General features: G+C 44.2%; 1 protein-coding gene and 1 long non-coding RNA gene across 3 annotated transcripts in view; one reads left to right on the top strand and one right to left on the bottom strand.

Annotated features, from left to right (window-relative positions):
* The window catches only part of LOC138746130 (uncharacterized), an 8,163-nt gene extending 7,244 nt beyond the window's left edge, over window positions 1-919 (bottom strand). Inside the window, exon 1 of the long non-coding RNA XR_011346713.1 lies at window positions 869-919. This is a non-coding gene — a long non-coding RNA (uncharacterized lncRNA). The remainder of the gene's footprint in view (window positions 1-868) is intronic.
* Window positions 1-7,792, top strand: part of lin7a (lin-7 homolog A (C. elegans)) — a 45,543-nt gene that overhangs the window by 710 nt on the left and 37,041 nt on the right. The window lies entirely within an intron of this gene.

Below are 7,792 nucleotides of genomic sequence, written 5' to 3'. Positions count from 1 at the left end.
TCCCCACCCCCCGACTCCCACTCCCACCCCCCGACTCCCTCCCACTCCCCCGACTCCCCCCCACTCCCCCGACTCCCCCACCCCACTCCCCCGACTCTCACCCCCACCCCCCCCGACTCCCCTCCCACCCCCCCGACTCCCCCCCACCCCCCGACTCCCCCCCACTCCCCCCGACTCCCCCCCACCACCCCCCCGACTCCCCCCCCCACCCCCCCGACTCCCACTCCCCCTACCCACACCACCACCGCGACTCCTACCACTCCTACTCCCCCCCCACCCCCGACTCCCCCCCACCGCCCCCGACTCCCCCCCACCCCCCGACTCCCCCCCACCCCCCGACTCCCCCCACCCCCCGACTCACCCCACCCCCCGACTCCCCCCCTCCCCCCACCCCCCGACTCCCCCCCACCCCCCCGACTCCCCCCCACCCCCCCGACTCCCCCCCCACCCCCCCGACTCTTGCCCGGCCGTTCCCTTCCCGCAAGGGTTTGAGTGATGGTGAGCGCTGAAGGATCGCCGCGACCTGGACGTGACTGAGGCTCGACTCGGTGGCTCTCAGCCCGGGGAGCCCACGGGAGGGACCCGATGCTCTCTGGGTTTCCTTTGGCGAGTCCCACCCCACCCCGTCCATTCCGCTGCAAATGATGGGCATCCTATTCCGATAAATCCGAATTCAGGTTTTGAGGACGTTTAAATCCTGGTTTTAGAATGGAGAAGAAATTCCTTGGAATGGTTTTCTCTCTCGAGTTGTTTGTTGTCTTGGGCGCACTTCCATTTGGGACATGGGAGTTCATCTAATTTAGAATCAGACCATTTAGCCATCAAGGGCAGGAGGTCCATCCTGCCCTAAAGCCACTATCCCACAGACCTGCAACGTTCTTTGCTTTCAGGCAATTCTCCAGTTCCCTCTTGGAAGTTGTTATTCCATCTGCTTCCAGCATCCTATTTTGGTGGGGGGTGGGGGGATGGTCGGGGGGTGGGGGGTGGTCGGGGGGTGGGGGGTGGTCGGGGGGTGGGGGGTGGTCGGGGGGGGGGGGGGAGGGGGGGGGAGGGGGGGGGTGGGGGTGGTCGGGGGGATGGAGGGAGTCGGTGGGGGTGTGGGGGGGGGAGGGGGGGGTGGGGGTGGTCGGGGGGATGGAGGGAGTCGGTGGGGGTGTGGGGGGGGGGATGCAACCCATCTGCTCCCTATTTTTTGTTTTCTTTCATGTTGCAACCATGGATAGGAGGGGGTTGGAGGGTTATGGGCGGAGAATAGGTGGAGGGGGGAAATCTAGTTTGAGTGAACCGGCGTGGACTTCGAGATGGCCTGTTTCCATGCCATAAACTGTTGTATGGTTATAGTTGTTTTGCCAAACTCTTTACTTCTGACTCGATTCAATTTCGCATCTTGAGCCTCTGTAGGTTCTCCCCTTGGCTTCACAACTCCAGAAACCTGCTTCTAGCCCTGTCCTCCAGTGCTGTCTTTGAGGACTTCACACATTCTCTATGCGACCAAGTTCCCTCCCCAAGACCTGCACAATGATGGGTTAATTTGCCAGTATAAATTGTCTCGGCTGTGAAAGGTTAGTGGTGGCATCTAGGGAGAGCTGAGGATGATAGAAAAATGGACTGGTGTTGGATTGTAAGGTGCTGATTAGAATGGGCTTGTGTCCTGTTCCTTGTTTTAAGACTTTATGGGCAAGGTTAAAAGTGCCAGATTACTGAGTTTGAAATTCCTGTTTTCATTCCTCAGGCCTTGGTCTAAGACCCTGACATTGTTCCTAAAACGTATTACTCATTATTGGCTGAACAAGGGCTAAATAATGGGTTTTTTTTTAACTTAAAGCCCCTTATTCTTTGTCTTATAAATAAAACTTTGTAATTTGTTTTAATCTTGGTCTTCCACCTTCAAGGGCTTACAATTTACTCCCAAGTTTGTCTGTTCTTAAATCCCCTTTAAAATGATCCCATTTACTTAAAATTCAAGGATAGCATTGGTTCCAAAAAGTAAACATTAGCTGGAAAACCAAATATGATTCTCATAAATTAATTGTTCAGAATTTAATTTTTGTAGTAAATATTTAATAGTTTTCTGTTGAAAGACAATAAGGGGTTTGATTCAGGTTGGAACAATGGGACTGTATCCTAAAGTTGTCTTAAGGCACTTTTACATAGCTGGTGAGTCGCAAAAAAATTGCGCAAATGTTCTGCTCTGCTAGCAATGTAAAAATGTCCTAACAGAATTTATTTGCTAAATTCCATCCCTTAATATTTCCACCTATACATTTTTACGGAGCAGCTGCAGTCTTAATTGATCGCAGGTACGCCATAAGAAACTGGGATAAGAATATGACGTCTACCTTCTGACAAACTCCGTAACACAGGAAGGTGCTGTAAAAGTGCTTAGGCAAGCGACCATTTTGGAGGTATCCAAATTTTTTTTAACAGAAGTTTTCCTTTATTTCTACGTAAATAAAGTCATAAAAAGGCTCTTTAACTGGGTTTGAAAGCATGGTTGGAAAATGAGAATGATAGCATTATATTGTAGATTTGATTGACAGGAAGGCCAAGAATTAATGATACATGCAGCTGATGAGAAATATTTACAAGCTAAGCCTGCAGTTCACATTCTATTGTATCACAATTAACAGACGTTAATTTATTTTTTTTAGATTTCCAAGTGTTGCTTTTGAGATAAGGCACATATAACAGACACATGAATTGAGGGTCAAATTTTCAGAATGCTTGGTGGTATTCTCAGAATCATGCATATATAATCTTCTTATGGAAAGTCCCACATAACCTTTCTTGACCGGATTTGGGCAGATCTGCAGGAACGATCTCCTTCACCACTAATTAATTTTGAGTGGCAATGGCTTCAATCCAATAACTATACCTCCTGGTGGTTTTCATAATAAAAGACCAATGCTGTGTGAGTCTATAATTATTCCTTCAACTAAACAGATAATTATGTCATCACAATCCAAAAAAAAACCTGTAGGTGCTGGAAAAAGAATTGGAAAATGCTGGCAATTGATATGCTCGGTATTTTCAGCCCCTTCTGCTTTTATTTCAGATACTTATGTATATTTATTGAAGCTTTTATTGAAAATCTCATCAACTAATTTTGCCAGGAGTTGCACGATTTCACTTTAAACTTGAGGACACTTGTGCATTGCCTTGAATTTCTCATCTCCATCATTAACTTGTGTCCAAGCTCTTGCTGAATAATTAGAACCCATATTTTCTTTTTAAATGTTGCTGACAAGTCTATCCTTGTATTTTTTTCTAAATGATCTTGTACAAAGATAAGGAAGAAATGGTTTGATATTGATTATTGTGAATTACCTTGCAAATCTCCTTAATGGATCAGTCATCATGAGGCAAAACTATAGTTACAACAAACAAATCCTTACAGTCCACTGCATGCTGGGCCAAGTTTGCTTCACATATGATCAGTGGGAATGACTGGCAGAAACCAGTGACATTGCCAGCTGTTGACACTCATTGCTATCTGGAATATGGCATTGCAATAATTATAGATAACTTGAAAACTACTAGGGTCCATTTAATAAATTAACAATGAACTAAGAATTCTGATGGAGCTCTTTATAGAATAGGGCTCATGAAAAATTCAGTTGCCAACTCAGAATTTTGATGGCTACTTTTAGTCATTTATTTTGATCAGGCTTCCTTCAATGTCACTAGATATATAATGCGTTGGCTGTCAAAATGCAAAGGTGTTTTTAAATATCACGTTCATGTGAGTATTGTTGGCAAGACTGGTATCTATTGTAACCAGGAGGTTCAGATTTAACACAACTGGCAAAAGCACCAGGATTGAAAGAGTTTTATTTATATGGATCATGGTCTTGGTTCTGTGTCGCTCAGGAGCAGGCCTGCTCTCCACAGCCCAGGTCACAAACCTCAGCAGTTTGCAGAGGGGCAGACTCAAGTCACTGGGGACAGGTCTGGTCTCAGTGGAGAGGGAAAATTAGGCAGGACTCCTCCTGCTGCCCCCATACTTCCAACGCTATTGCTCTGTTTACCCAGTCCTTAAGAGAGGCACCTTAGGAGGGGGAGGGCTGGATACGCTGTTAGAACACGGCAACTGACCAGTGAGGGGCTCAGAGGCTGAAGGACCCACACAGGCTGCGGGCTGTTGGCGACAACGGTTAAAAGACTCACACCAATCTGCAGGCTCATGGGTCTTGAGGACAAGGCTTCCCAAAGAACCTCAGGTGCTGAAAGCTTTCTGATTGTATCGGAGGTTTGGACCTAGAACTTGGGTTTTCAATGGATTGAACAAGGGTCTGTGAGGCTGTAGGAGAGAAGGAGGTGAATCCACGGTCATTAGGTGGTCTCTGAAGGGACACTCTTTTGCTTCCCTTTCTCTTATTATTGGGGACCCGACAATGGTTATGGCAACTCTTCGTTTGTCATACAACAGACAAAAGCTGACATATATCATGTATATTCCATTTTTTTGTATTATTACATGACAATAAAAGGAATCTTTAAACTTGGAAAGTTATTTATCTGTATGTAGAGCTCGTCGAAAGAACCAAAGACTTGTTGATCCAAACCAAGGCTTTTATTAGCAAAAGACAAGAGCTCTTCACAGGTGGCCGACCAGTCCGGAATGATCCGACCTGGCTAGGGACAGAACCCTTTAAGGCCCAGACAGTAGGTGCGGCTAAGCTCTCAACCAATCGCTGTAATTGCAGTCATTACATACTCTAGATACTGTAACTATACATTGGTGATAGGTCTGTACTATCACATTGTAATAAGGTGCAAATAAGTCGTATGGAGATTTGAAAGTTGAAAAGTTGCAAAGGCTTTGGGTAAAGAGCAGGTAGTAGGATAGATCTGATAAATAGCTTTCTTTTACTATCTGTAATTCAGTGGTTCCAAATCCAGATGACATGTGATGAAGTTGATTATACTCTCACATAATGCCTTGTCCTAGTCAGCAAAGAAAGAACATTGGTTAAGAGTATTTAAAATGCTTTGAATTTCTGCTGTGCATTAGGTAAAATTCCACACATCAGCCAAGGTGTGGGTGTGGGCTGTGAACTGGACAAGTTGCTTTTACATGAATTGGGTGGAGCTTGGAAGAAAAGCTCGAAAATCTGCAGAAACCATGGTTGAAGAAAAAACATTATGGTTGAGAAATTCAGCAAGTCAAACAGTGTATTTTAAAATTACGAAGATAAAGATACATAGCCACCATTTCAGGCATGAGGCCTTCATCAAGGTAGGACAAAATGTTGCCAGGCGCCTGAACAGAATTTTGGGGGTGGAGGGGAGGGGCAGATGGAGAAGTACAAGGCCACAGGTAGGGGGCAATAGGAGGATAAGGGAGGGAGGGAACACCAGCTAACAGGTGGAGGATGGATGGCTCTGTGAATGGAAAGGGAAGGGGGTGGAGAGCTGGAGGAGAGACAAAAGGAATAAAGAGGGAGAATGGTGAGAAGGCTAGCAGAAACCGGAGAAGTCGATGTTAACACCATCCATTTGGAGAGTGCCCAGATGGAAAATTAAGTGTTGCTCCTCCAATTTGCAGGTGTTCTTGGTATGACAGTACATAAGAGAATGGACAGACATGTCAGTATGGGGATTGGGTGCAGATTGAAATGATGCTGACAGAGCAAAGGAGCTCAGCGAAGCCGTCTCCCAATCTATGTCCAGTCTCTCTGCGACCCTTGGAGAAGGCCAGGTTGAGCTCTATGTATTGTGTGGAATTTGTGCATATCCAGACAGTGATTTTATTCCATCAAATTCCAGAAGTGTTGATGGCAAGAATATGGGAGTAAACAATTGAACTTGTTTGATGGGTCCTATTGAATTTCTAGTCAATTGTGATCTTCAAGAACCTAATGAAAGTATATCTAATGAGGGTAATTTGATTAACTGTTATGAGAATTTGTTAAACTCTGATGTTGGAGATAGTAATTGCCTATCTCTTGTTCAGTGCAGTATTTCCTGCCACTTATCTGTGAATGGCTTGATACACCCAGTTACTGATGCAGGTGAACATACCTGCTTCATTCTACAGTAAAACCCCTGGTATCCAGCACCTATGGGGATTGATAGGTGCTGGATAAGTGAATTTTCTGGTGGCTTGAGATTGCATGTGGCATGGATTGGTGAACTAATGGCGAGGTATGCCAATTTTAAACTTCTGTATTTTTTAGTTATTTATTTTCCGTGATTTGTTTTTTTGCTTGTTGCTTGAGGCTGCCAGTTGTTTGCATTCAGGATAATGGGGTTTTACTGTGATTTTTTTTTAAAGGTGCTAAATGTAAATAAATCACCAGTGAAAGCTAAATATATTAGCAATTAACTGCTGGAAAAAAATGGACTGTATAACTCCATGAATCAAAAGTCTGCACTAGCTGATCGAATCATTAAAATTTTTACCATGTCGGAACCCATTCAGTCCAAAATGTCTATTCAGCCAAAAGAAAGTTATTTAGATTAACCCAATTTTGCAGGCCTTTTGGCTATGTCATATAAAGTGCTCGCATTTTTTAAAACCTTCAGAGGGTTTTTATATCGGGAAATTAGTTCAGATTGTGAGTTCCAGTTTCTCTATTAGGAAAATAGAGTTTTCCTAATATATTCCTTAGTTTGAGCTTCTCTGTTGTGTAAATTAGGTACCTCCTGTTCATCCAATTCAAGTCCCTCATAACTTTTTTCATTCTAATTAAGTCTTCCTTTATCATGCAAAGAGAGTTGCCCTTTCATGCAACAACAAAGCCCGAGTGGAAAGGCAGAGGTTCTCACCCTTACATCGGGGGACTTCTTGAATGCGCCGTGGCCGGCTCCGAGGCGCCGACTGCGATCCTTCTTGTGGAAGGATAATCGGCGGAGCGCAGCGCTCCGCCACCTGACTTGAATGTACAGCCGCTGTTGCAGCTACTTAGGGGCAGGCTGCTCCATGAAAGGTAAATTCCATGTTTCCCCTCTGTGTTATAGTCGGCCTCCACATGTCGAGTCAATCTCTTGCCGGTACCAACATTCTCCATCCCAGCAATTTCTTCATAAATCCTCTCCACAAACTGCCTAGTGTCACAACATCCTTCTTCCATTGTAAGGACCAAAATTATATGCTACTGTTTTGACTTTCCTATTATGTCCATGCTCTGTTTGCTTTTACCGGCCAAGGCAAAGAATACTATTATCCTGTGTGCCTTTTTACTTGTCCTGCTACCTTCAAGGATATGTATCTTATTATTCTTCAGCAATTCTCATTTTCATACTCATTATATTCTTAAACATAATGAACCAGAATAACAGCAGTTGACATATAGAGGAGACAGCTCAGATAAAAATCATTTGTTCATGAACATTTCATAGTGTAATTGTACAATCATTGATAGAAAATATAATATAAAAGAGATTATCCTTGCAAAATTAAATCTTATCATAGCAGTAAATAGGAATTGAACAAAGCATAGCAATACACAAATATTTTGGATTGAGAATTGAATTGGCTACAGAAAGCAGAGAGTACTAGTGGAAGGAAAGTATTCTGCCTGGAGGTCAGTGATTAGTGGAGTTCCGCAGGGATCTATTCTGGAATCCCTGCTCTTTGTGATTTTTATAAATGACCCGGACAACGATGTAGAGGGATGGGACAGTAAATTTGAAGAAGGTTGTGATAGGTTACAGCAAAATAGAGACAGGATGAGCAGAAAAGTGGCAGATGTAGTTCAATCCAGATAAGTGTGAAGTGATGCATTTTGGAAGATCAAACTTGAAGGCAGAGAATATGGTTAATGGCAGGACTCCTAACAGTGTGAAA

Source organism: Narcine bancroftii, chromosome 11 (genome assembly GCF_036971445.1).
Source record: "Narcine bancroftii isolate sNarBan1 chromosome 11, sNarBan1.hap1, whole genome shotgun sequence".
NCBI lineage: Eukaryota > Metazoa > Chordata > Chondrichthyes > Torpediniformes > Narcinidae > Narcine > Narcine bancroftii.
The sequence above is the reverse complement of the archived record's forward strand: the minus strand, read 5'-3'. Positions and strand labels throughout refer to the sequence as shown.